Consider the following 13230-nt stretch of genomic DNA (forward strand, 5'->3'; position numbering starts at 1 on the left):
ATTAAAACTATTTTCACGAGTCTTAAAATATTAACTATACATTTTTAAGGCTTTAATTTTCTTTTTAGAAGCGAAGTTACTCCTTCTTTAATTCACTTTGTCTGTCTGTCCGTTCGTAACGCTCGTGGGGAAACGTGATTTTCTTGGTTCCTATTCAAGATAGACAGCTGAATTTTTTATGGACTAAATAAGTTCGCAATATATGTACATACATACATATATCAACCAATTTTTTTTATTGGGAATAATTATAACATGACTAGATTAACGATAAAATTAACATATGAATAACTAGCGGCTACACCCCCCCCCCCCCTAGAGGCCTCTAGGGGCACTTAAGGTGGGAGGGGGGAAAGTTGACCCCTTCATTTTCAAGTTAAGTTTTGAAAAGAAAAGAAAAAAATAATTTTTTTGGGGGGAGGGGGAGCATGTTTTATTGTGAAAGTGAAAACACCCACCCCAAAATAGGTAAAAACCTGCATTGAAGCTATAAAAAGCTCCAATGTAAAGGAGAACCTTATTGGTTCAGCGGTTAGCAAGATAACCTCTCTAAAATATTTTTTTTGGTAAAAACTTTAGAAATATTAAAATATTTAGGATGGAGAATAAAAAGTGTTGGACGCTGCACAACAAAAATAAATTATTTTGGCAGGTGTAGCACACAAATGCCAAATATTGCCATACATTACAGATAACTAAGTTGTACACAAAGTTGTTCCCTTTTTTCGCGAATTTTCCATTACCGTTTAGTCAAATGCGCTTTTTAAGTCAAACTGTTTGATCGGCGAAGCTAATCTATAACTGTACACATACTACTTGTCCGTCCGTCTGCCTGTACTTGTCCTATTATATAATTGTCCTGTAGATAATTTCTAGTATGCCTTGGAAACTGGTTAATATCCGCTGGATTAAAACCGTTCTCAGCCATATAAAAAAAACATTTACATCATCGTATTACAGACAATTTTTCCCAAAAAATAAAATAAAATAAAAAAAAGTTTGAATCTAATACCTAATTCTTTTATTTCAATACGGCAGAAATCTGTCTATAATACGATGCAATAAATTACTATTAATTACCAATTTCATGCTTTTAAACTACTTGTAGGTATTCATTAACGTACCTGAAAAAAAAGAATAATCTGTAATAAAATAATAAAAACTAAAATTAAGAACATATAATTTCACACGAAATTTTTTGCCTTTGATTGACATTTTGAAGTGTAAACCAAGTTCAATTGTTTTTCTTTTGTTGCTACATCACCCAAATTTGTTCATATATGTTCACATTTAAGTAAATTAAAAGTAGACTAATCTTGCCGTAATGTCTGCTACAAAATAGAGGTACCTTTCTATTAGAGCTACAAAATAGAGGTACCTTTCTAGTAGAGCTACAAAATAGAGGTAGCTTTCTATTAGAGCTACAAAATAGAGGTACCTTTCTATTAGAGCTACAAAATAGAGGTACCTTTCTAGTAGAGCTACAAAATAGAGGTACCTTTCTAGTAGAGCTACAAAATAGAGGTACCTTTCTAGTAGAGCTACAAAATAGAGGTACCTTTCGTTTCGTATATAGTTGCAAGGTAGTAAGAGGGAGGTCATTTTCTAGTAAATCCCGTAAAGGTGTGTGTTATAAGGCCTAAAAATAGAAGTAGAACGATAAGGTGCTCTATATATTTGTATTCCCTATTGAATAGAACAATAGGGAAGAAATTTTTTTTTTTTTTTTTTGATAACCTTTCCTGGAATATCTTTAAAAAATAAGAAATTTCTATCAAACGCTTTGTTTGGCTCAAACTGACACAAATAAAAAAAAATATAATTATAATAAATCAACCTGTAAAGAATGACTTCTTCCTTTGTTTAATGGTATAGATTGTTCTTAACCTTTACCTTGTACCTATAGAAAACATTATTATTATAATTATATTTTTTTAAATTTTTGTCAGTTTGAGCCAAACAAAGCGTTTGATAGAAATTTCGTATTTTTTAAAGATATTCCAGGTACGGTTATCAAAAAAAAAAAAAAAATTTCCCTATTGTTCTATTCAATAGGGAATACAAATATATAGAGCACCTTATCGTTCTACTACTATTTTTAGGCCTTATAACACACACCTTTACGGGATTTACTAGAAAATGACCTCCCTCTTTAAATTATATTGATTTAAAACCTGTCCCTACCCCTACAGAAATTTTTATTTTTGTTTAGAGACCGCAAAATAGCCATAAACCCTCCAAGACCTTTACAAAGCTACATGGTAATTTTTTTAACAATCAAATTTGGCATTTAGTGAAACAGATTCACGCATACATTCACATAAATCTTACTACTTTAGTACATAAGAGTCTACATAAAGTGGACATACGTTTAATGGCGTAAAGATTGAAAGAAATATTGTGACAAAAATATATTATACTAAAACGTGTCTCGAAAAATCTCTTACTTTCAAGCACTGAAAAATGCTTTTTGGAAAAGATAGATAGAAGTAGATCAGTGCCTATCAAGTACTACTACCCCCACCCCCTTATATTCTATATTTAAAAAAAAGGAGGAGGTAGTTTAGCATATGCCTTACCCCTGCAGGAGCCCTTAACCTATATGGCTACCCAGTATCCAATAAAACCTAACTAACATGGACAAAAAAATACATACAAAAAAACTATTCTTCAATTTCTTTCAAATTAAGAAGGGGGATAATTATGTGCTTTGTAATTTGAGGGAAACTGCTGAAGTCCAAGTTCTCTTTAGACATAAGCATTCCCTGTAGTAATCTAATTTATAATACCATGCAGTTAACATAATTAATTTTCTTGATCTAAAATGTTTTGGGCAATGATTCGAACCAAAAAACTACCTTCCCGATTATAAAGGACCAAATTTAAAGTATGTAAGCTAAAACTTAAATATTTTGTCACATTATTAAGGCCATTAATTAAAACAAAAAAGATTTTTTTATAAAAAATACATAACACAACAAAATGAATTTTCTAACCTAAGAACTTGTCGTATGTAAATATAAATGCAAACTGAAAATCTCATGAAAATGTTTAGAAAAATTTAGAAAGATGTAACTCATTACTAGCAAAATGATTTACATATGAATGTTTCAAACTAACAAGGATGATTATTCCAGAGTAGCGCAGCAGCTTAAGAAATCAGTAAAAAAGAACTATCCTTATAATAAAGTAACAGAATGTGTGTATGTCTGCACCGAAGGATCTCGCACACCGCTGAACCGATCGGGTTCTCCTTAACAGGGTAGCTTCTCATATGTCCAGGGAATGTTTATTACTATTTTCATGGGGGGGGGGGAAACTTTCAACCCCCCAAAAAAATTAAAAATACCCCCAACCCCCAAAAAAATTTTGTAAGATATTTTTAACTAAAATTAAAAATTCCCCCCCCAAAAAAATATTTTCCACCCCCCAAATTTATTTATTTTACTTTTTCTTTTGAAATCTCCTCAAGTGCCCCTAGAGGCCTCTAGGGAAGTAGCCGCTAGTTCTATTAAAATAACACAGTTCCAATACTTTTATAAAAACAAAAGTAATTTTACTTATTATTAAGGAGGGAAGGGACATACTACACTGGTACCCAAAGTTTTATAACTACGTCTTCTTATTAGTTGGCTCAAAACTTTGGGTACCCTTGCTAAATTGTGATTAGTTGGATCCAAGCTTTTCAACCAATAATAATCTACAAAACTGCGGGTTTATTATCATTGGTAATATCATCAATTTATTGTCCATTGTCCTGTGCATGCTTATTATTCCACAAACGGCGCAGACAAAACCAAATTATATGTTAGCTGTGCTCCGCTAATGTCTTGAAATGAGTGTTTGTAATTATGTAAATTAAGCGTCACGTACTTTACATACAAATACGCATTAACAAGGACATTTTAACATATAGATTTAAATATTTTAAATGGACGTATGGACTTTCTGGTATCGATTGTAGAGTAACTATGCTTCCCAAATCATACTTAACTGTTGTAGAAATCGTCATGCAAAGTTTGAAATGGGTAAGACAATTCTAAAAGAGCTAACCGTTACGGACAGATGGGCAGATGGACGTACGGATAGACTTAAATTTAGAAAAGCTTCGCTTTTAAAAACAATATAAGTATCTGGCCCCAACTAGTTATTATTAAAACTAATGACTATTATTCATGTGAATATGATTATTAATGTTTTTTTATGGGGAAAAAATGTGTTTTGAGTTATCTCTAATAATTGATTAACGTAACACTCCATTTACTGTTTATTTAGTAAAGCAGCGACTCTATAACTTTAGAATGTCCGTACATGCTTAAATTTAAAAAAAAAACTGATCTTTAACAAAATTAAGAAAATACATTTAAAAACCGTCATAAAAAAATCTTTTCATATGATGAGAAAACATATTTTGTACTTATGTATCTTTTAGGTTAGGTTAAGTAAGAGTTAGAGGAGTCCCGTTGGGATAAGGCCCCTCGGAATTAAATCTAAATATTTTTTTCCACCCAAAATAATGGGGGGCCGGGGGAGGGGGTAGTCTAATCAAAGGTATGAAGCTAAAAAATATTTAATCAACAAAACAAATATTGGAGTATTTATCATAAAAATAAATAAAATTCATGCGTTTTTTACGCTTTCATTTTCATTGCGTGTTTTTACTAATTCAATTTATATGTTTGTTTACTTTAGGATTTAGGAGCACAGCTACTCATCAACTTAACTTTGTCTAGCAGTCAGATTTATTTTAATTTTCTTAGGGGTGATATTTCAACTGAGGGCTCTTCTCATGGGAGGGTGGAGAGTTACACTCCCCCACAATGATTATAATCTTCTTTGGGCCCAGGGGCGTCCAAGCTTTTTTATTTGGGGGGGGGGGGGGGGTAAAATTTTGAAAATAAAAATTTTGGGGGGGTACTCTTTATTTCATAGAGGCATTTTTTTTATTTGGGGGGGGGGGTAAAAAATTGAAAATCCAAAATTTTGGGGGGGGGGGGGTAATCAACCCTTTACCCCCCCTTGGACGTCTATGTTTGGGCCTATGTAATCTGAAACGTAAAAGAGAACCATATCGGTTCAGAGCTATTAGTAAGATAATTTGCTACAGACAGAACTGCTGTTACTTTAGAATAAGTATTCAATGTCATATTCAGTGATTTACTGAGAAGACATGTTAACCCAAACTATTGTTTAACTAGTATTGCTGTGCTACTTATGGAGATGTAAATATTCCTGTTTACCTTATATTTTTATCATACGATATAATTGCATAATTCTACTAATATATTGACATTGAAATTAAATTACTTAGTTATTTATATTTTTGGAGGTGCAAGGTTATAATCGTATTAGCAATCATATGTCTGTCTGTGCATCTTCCCGCCTGAAACCTTTAGAATTTTGTGAAAATTTTCCTGATTATTGAAAAGAAGGTTTTATAGATTTCTATGGAAGGAATAATGTGTATTAGTCGCCTCTAGGGGCACGTAAAATTTTTTCTTTTCTATCTATGTTAAGATCAGCTGTATAACAAAAATACCCGCTGGGCGGGGCTTTATTTTGTTTTGTTTTTGGCGATTTTTCTTGTGAGTGTGGTAGTACCCCCCCTTCCCCGAAAATAGCTATTAACCTTTTTCAGCAGTGTTCCGGAGCCGGTTCCGGGAGCAGCAACATTTTTGGTGGAGCCGAAGCCGTATTTTTCGTTAAAAACGGCTACGGCTCCGGACTAGCTAAAAATGATTTTTTAAAGTAATATTATACATAATTTGGCAACGGTCTATTTTCATATAATAAACTGAAAAACTATTGTTACTTAACAAATAGACACACATCCTTCTACTTTTATATAGCTTTAATCAAATAAAAGCAAAATATTTTATATTATTTATTCTATTTTATCAAATTCAATAATGAAAAAAAATAATATATATTAATTTTAAGGTAGGAGCCGGAGCCGCATCAAAATTATACGGCTCCGACACCCTGCTTTCCAGGACCTACGACAAGCTACACTGCAAAGGAGAACCATATCGGTTCAGCGGTTGCGCTCTCTCCTTACTTACAAGTTCCTGTTAAAAGGACATCCTTAATGAATAAAGTATATAAAGTTGTTATCACTAATCTGTCAACATTAACTTTCCTGCAGGGATCTAAAGGGATAAGACAATGGCCAATAAATTGATGTACTTACCCAATAGTGATACAAAAAACTACCCCTTCTGTAGATCACAATTAGTGGTTGTAACGTTTGAACACTCAACTTAATGAAACAATCAATAAAAATTTACTGAAGTCCCCAAAGTTGTTAAGCCAACGACTAAGAAAACGTTAGTATAAAACTTTGGGAACTAGTGTCATAATCAGCCCATTGTACCCTCTCTCTCTCTGAGATTGATTACTCATTATAAAGTACTTAAAGACACTAGACTATAATTTTTACGTGACGCAATTAAGGTTAATTAACAGGACTTTATCTTTTATAAGGACAAAGTTTTTAGATAGAAGCTACTCTGTAAATTAATCTATATGTTTGTTTCTAATTGTAAATCATAATAGTCGGTGATACTCACAGAATTCTGGTCCCCAAAGTTTATGAATTCGTTGGCTTAAAATCTTTTTTTCTTTTGATTGATTGGTTCAAGATCTCTGTAATTATAATTATTCGTACAGAATAATCTTGAAAACAGCTGGACAGATCGTCCCCACAACTTTCAGAAAAGTATGGTAATAGATACGGGCATGTTTTATGCTATTTTTTATATTGGGTGGGGGAGTTTAGTGATTTAAGGATAGAAATTAGTTTGATTGGTTAATTATCAATACTGCGCTACTGATGTAAATAACTTGCTCTTGTTTCCTTATATAACCAACTTCAATTAACGTTTTTTCTTTATAATGCACAAGTGGACGGTAAAAGTATTCAACAATCCTATACTGGCGCCTATATCATTAAAGGCCTCTAGGGGCACTTGAGATAAGAAAGGGGTGGGGAAGGGGGGGGGATTGCAACAAACCAAAAAAGATTTTTTCAATGGAGGTTTTTTTTAACCTAAAGGCGATTTCTAAAGGGCTAAAGGGGCTAAACTATATCTAATTGGTGTTGCATTATGCAATACTGTACAGGAATTTTCCCCCAAAAAAGTATAAACCCCCCTTTGTGGGGGGGGGGGAAGTTAAATTAAAAATATTAGTTACAAAACTTCCCAGGACCTATGAGAAGCTACCCTGTAAATGAGAAACATATTGGTTCAGCAGTTAGCGAGATCCTTCGGTACACACAAACATCCATTTACTTTATAATAAGGATGTTGCTAATTTTAATTTAAACTTGTTTAATCATTACTTTTCAAAACTTTAGGTTTTATGCAAATGAACTTGTATGCTCATTATGAAATACACTTTTTAAAATTCATTATGAAATTATCTTTTAGCAACTCTTTATGTAACAAAAAAAATTCTATAAGGAAAACATTAAAAAACTGTTGTATAAGAAAGAGACAGGACATTTGAATTTAAATAATACTAGCGACCAAAGTTTTTAAATACGCACTGCATTTGATGGTTAGAGTACTATGGGTAAATAAAAAATAATCAATTTTGTTGTATATCAATTTATCGTTCATTGTCTTATCCCTTAGGTAATATTCCTGCTGATTTGTAATATAACAAAAATAATCTCGAGCAACTGCTTAAAACTGCCGACAAAAAATTTTTATCCTAAGCCGCCAACGAAGCCGCAGATATAAGTAAATCTACCATCTGCGGTTAAGCCTCCCCCCCCCCCCCGAAAAAAAACGTTATACTTGGAAATAAAACGAAATGATATATTTCTTCAATTCACTATACTTCATAAAGATTTCGGGGATCTAAAGAGATAAAACATTTGCTGATAAATTGATCATCCGCAATGGTGATACACTAAATTACCCCTTCTGTAGTTTAAAAATAGTGGTTGAAACAACTGAATGCACCGACCAATCAAAATTTACTAATTCAAAAGTTTCAAAGTTGTTAAGCCAACGAATAAGAATACCTTATTATAAGACTTTGGCGACTGGTGTAATAAACAGCCTGTTGTCCCCTATCTCTCTGTTAAGATATATGAGCACTTCTATTAACTGACTGACATATTATAGTTATAGAATAGCTTGACTTAAAACTAAAAGATAAACTTATATAAAAATAAGTTTTTCAATTTTGCTAGAAAAGAATGTTTCCCCAGAAATTTAGTTCTGCTATATCGTTTATCAAAATACCAGGGGATTTAAAATAACAAGAACTATTTTGTCCAGAAAAAAACCAGGGTCCCAAGGGATAAGACAATAGATGATGTAGATTAAAATTATTAAACAAATATTTTCAAGCCAACCAATGAAAGGAAGTGTTTATAAAATTTTGGGAAACCATGACCAGTTCAGTGTCCCATCCCTCCATAACAAAGCAAAACAAAATTGGAAAATTAATTTAACTTCCATTCCCCTATCTATGGATCAATTAAACATGGAAAATCAATTGGAGACTTTTATTTCATGATCTTTATCTTCAAGTCATAAAACTGAGGATTATAGGTTGAGCCTGATAAAGGGCTGATACATTCTCCCTACAATTTAACAACCCTAACATAAGAACATTAGTTTATACTAGCGGCTGCTCTCCTAGCATCCAGGGGCTCTTATATTTTAAGATATATAGAAGGGCAGAAAAATAGCCTAAAACCATCCTAGGACCTTTGTGAAGCTTCCCCTAAAAAAAAAACTCAATCAGTTCAGTAGTTATTGAGATCTTAAGCTTTAGGCAAAAAAAACTTACTACAGGATGGTCAAGACTAAACAGACTTAAGACTTATGTAGCAGCTACACTTTCTGATAAACTGAAGGACAAAATAATTTCAAAGATTTTTAGTTTCTCCATTTAACTAGTACATTCTGAGAGGGAATTTCTATAGAAAAAAATTATAAAATTGGATATTTATGACTAATTTTAGTATTTCATAATACTACTGAATAATAATAAAAACAATTAAAGCTTCATTAAGCAAATTCTTTATAATTGTAAACAAAAGGTATAAATGTTTTTAAATATAAAAAACGCGCCATTATCACTTTATATGGTACCACTGAAGTTTAATGCTGAATTGTTATTAATTATTACCACACTTAAAATTAGCGACTGCGCCCCTAGCTTCTAGGGTTTCTAATTCAAAGGGTTAGGGATAGGGACAAAAATGGCCTAAAACCTATCTAAACCTATTAACCTAGAGAAATAAATATTTAAAAAAATAAAATCTATGCCTTTCCTATTCTATTATTTGTCTTTTCAAACCTTCCTAACAATTTGTACTGTGATGAAATATAAAGAAACCAGGGAGGGATGGGACATTAGACTGTTAATTACACTGGTGCCCAAAGTTTATAACCGTGATATCTTATATATTGGGTCAAAAATATCTGGGTACTTTTACGGAATTTTATTGGTTGGTTCAAAACTATTATCAATCTACAGAAGGGGTAATTCTGTTTATCATCATTGGAGAATAAATCAATTTATCCTCTATTGTATTATCCCTTAAGATCCCTGATAGAGACGCATATCAGGTAGAAATAAAAGGCATAGCCGCAGATTTACAGCATTTGAAGGGATTATTCATTAGGAATCATTTCACCTTAAAGGAAGCCTGCAAGAAATACACCGCTTTAACTACTGAAAGACTGCCACAAGTAGACTCAATACCCCCCAAAAATATAGACATTTCAAAATGACATTTCAGGTAGATGAAAATTTTGAAAGTTTAAAAGGAAAAGAGTGGGACATATAAATATTTTAATGCATACTAAATCATTTAAATCCTGGTTCGTATGAAATATGCATCTATAGAAATCCTCCTTTCAAAATTATGAGTTTGCAAACATACAAACAATTTCCCAAATATTTCATTTGATCTGTCAAATAATCCCTTTAAACTTATAAATCTAGGTCTAAAAGAGCCCAACGAGCGAAGATAACCCCACCGTAGGATTTCTATGCCTAACCCCTACATGGAGTCCTAACCCTTTAAAGCCTGTACCTGCTTTAACCCTGCGGAACTATCCTATACACAATATAACCTATCCTACTATGTAAAGTAAAAAACAAATGAAATATATTTTCAATAGATTTCAAAAAAAGGGAGTAGGTAGCTCTTTGAGGAAAAAGGGTTTTTATTTCTTTGCAATCAAGGGAAGTATTATTTTATAAAATTATAATATCTGGATTAAATTGTTAGAATGGTCCAACTAAAGTGAAACCTAAACTGAACATTTCCACATATCATTTCATTTCCAAATTCACTCTTCCTTTTCAAATGCATATAATGGAGAAAGCGACAATTTATAGAAAAAACTGTAAGTCATGAGACTTTAAACCAGAGAGAGGGGACAATGGACTGTTTATTACACTAGTCCCCAAAGTTTTATAATAAAGTTTTCTTACTTGCTGGTGTGGGATAGACAGATATATTCTACTTTAAGGAGACAAATGTTATAGAACAAATGTAAAATATCTTTCTATGTTTAACCCAATACATACCTTTCCCTATCCTGGCAAATGTGGCAATGATATAATAATAGGAATTCTGTTTCTGATATTTTAAAATTAATCTTTATGAAATATGTAAAATGACCATCATTTTTTTAGGGGAATACCCCTACCAAGGGGGGAGGCGGATGTGCTACTTTTTGAAACCAAAAGTAAAACGTGCATGATCTCAGCCCATAAAAAAGTTACAGCTCTAAAATTCGGCACAGCAGTTGTTTTTGTGGAGAAAAATATGGAACTGTGAGGAAATGGCGGCGGAACCGCCGCTCCCGCCGAAAACCGCCGTTTCCCGTCGAGATTTTTTTTGCCTCTTCTCGCCATAATAAACAATTTTCAATAATCTGTGATAAACTTTTTTTTTCATAAAAATTTCCCTTATATTTTCACTTGACACTTGTAAATTTTCACTTGCAATTTTTTTTAATATTGACATGTTTGAAATATTACAAGTGTCACGTGAAAATATAAGGGAAATTTTTATGAGAAAAAAAGTTTATCTCAGATGATTGAGAACTGTCTAATATGGCGAAAAAAGGTAAAAAAAACTGCTGTGCCGAATTTTAGAGCTGTAACTCTTTTATGGGATGAGATCATGCGCGTTTTACTTTTGGTTTCAAAATATAAAAAAAATTAATAGAAGCCGAAACCCTACGGGGGTAACCTAACCATGTATGGATACCCAATAAAACCTATCCTAAACTGCCCTTTATTTTAAAGGGGTAGTTGCACGAAGTGCATTTAAACATGAATTTAGTGAACTGCTTATTTTTTCTGTCCTGTTTTCACAAAAACAGCGTGCAATCAATCAGCATGCTTTTGCTTGCAATCAAACTTGTTAAATGCACTTTATGCAACTATCCCTTTATTTCACAATAAGTAGTAGGAGTTCTCTGCTCAACTAAACACTTTAAGGGTAACCGCCACTTTTGTTTTCAGACTTATCAATTTACTAAATACCAAAGAAGACTTTAGACATAATTGCCCTTTGTTCCATGTCTACATAAAAGTTTATGAAACATTGTATTACCCCCTCTATGTTAACTCGATAACAAACAAGGAACATAATGTTTAAAGCATGCAAAGTTTTTAAAACAAGGATGATAACATCTATCAGTAGCGTAGCACAAAAAATCATATATGGGAATTATAAATGAGAAGCTACCTTGGAAAAGGAAAAACACATCATAAAAAACTTTATCATAAGGAAGTATATCCAAATAAGAATGTTAACATCTCCAAATATAAGATGCTACGCTTCTAAAAAATCAATGACATAATTCTCAACTGCGAAGGGAAAAACTTTATTATTGTATTTCTTACCTAAACTTTTTTTTGGTTCGAAGCTACTTTATAATAATAAAGTCTGGGTAAAAAGTAATTACATTTTTAGATTTTTACTCCAGTCGAAATATGTTTCATGAAATTGGATTTATAATTACTTGGATATTGCCCCAAATTTTAATGTATCTGGTAAAGTAATAAAAACCTGCTCCAAAAATGATATCTCCCATCCACTTCCCTTCTCCTGAATGAAAGAACTGACAAAGTAGCTGTATGTGTGTTTGTTTGAATGTCAAAAAAACTCGGAATCTACTTATTACTTGTGGCTTCAAATCCTATTAATATCCGCTGGATCAGATCCAGTTCTCAGCCATACTGAAAAATCATGTACAGCATCGTATTACAGACAAGTTTCCAAAGATATTATAACAAAAACCACAAAGTTAATACTATTTTTTTTAGCTCAGGCCTTCGGCCCGTCGAAATGAACAAAACTGGTTTTAATCTTAGCGGAAAGCTGTCTTTAATACTATGCGATAAATAACTATGCCGGACTTCCACTGCTTTCCCTCTAGAGACTAGGGGCGAAGCTAGGCTTAAAATCAAATTTGCGCAAAATCGTTCTTGGTATTCTTTAAGATACTAAACTTTATTAGGGTTTGTTAAACTTTCTGTGAAATTTTGATTCAGGTTATATCTAGAAATATTTTCAATAACAATCATGATTATTTAACATACAATAACAATTAAAAGCCTGCTTACTTATTTACAGCTAAATTTCTACCCCTGTTGTAAAAAATGAAAACAAGTTTGAAATCAATTGAACAATTTTAACAAGCCTAAAAGCTATAAGACCAACGAACTTTCCAACCCTTAATGTATAAAAAGCATAAAAAACTTATAATATTAGCCATTATGGTGTATGTATGTTTCACATTGCTAAATATTTTTTCTAAATTCGAGGCTACTCTATCACAGGTCTCCTTAACAAAACCTTAGATTAAAAAAAATCTCCAAAGAAACGGACAACGGGGCCTTCAAATAGGGCACAGTGGTGGTTAGAATCCGTTGGAGATTAAATCTTAGCTGCTCCTTCTTGCCAGATATTGCAATTTGAAGTTTAGCGGTAAAAATGCCTAAAATTACAAGAATTCCAAGGATATATGCATACATGAACACCTTAATTCATCAAATAAAAAGGTGAGTTTAACATTTGAGGAGTTTAGATGTCTCTGCATATGTAAACTACACAGTCCCTCCCCATTTAGAAAATTTTAAAACTTTAAAAAAATTATTTTAACAAAAGTAATGAAAAAGGTACAATGTCTAGTTTATAACTTTAAGCTAGAAGCTGTTACCCTGGAACCAGTAGAAAAA

The 13230-nt window shown here is 32.4% G+C and overlaps 1 protein-coding gene across 3 annotated transcripts in view; it reads right to left on the minus strand.

Annotated features, from left to right (window-relative positions):
- Positions 1 to 13230, minus strand: part of LOC145334560 (lysosome membrane protein 2-like) — a 104373-nt gene that overhangs the window by 78527 nt on the left and 12616 nt on the right. Inside the window, exon 1 of one of the 3 annotated variants that reach the window (XM_080180048.1) lies at positions 1081 to 1119. The exons of the other annotated variants lie outside the window; for them this stretch is intronic. The gene's annotated coding sequence lies outside the window, so the exon portion shown is untranslated. Of the gene's footprint in view, positions 1 to 1080; positions 1120 to 13230 lie in introns of those variants that run through there. 3 annotated transcript variants of the gene reach the window in all.

The sequence above is a fragment of the Acartia tonsa genome, chromosome 12 (genome assembly GCF_053477335.1).
Source record: "Acartia tonsa isolate MP-2025a chromosome 12, ASM5347733v1, whole genome shotgun sequence".
Taxonomy (NCBI): Eukaryota; Metazoa; Arthropoda; class Copepoda; order Calanoida; family Acartiidae; genus Acartia; species Acartia tonsa.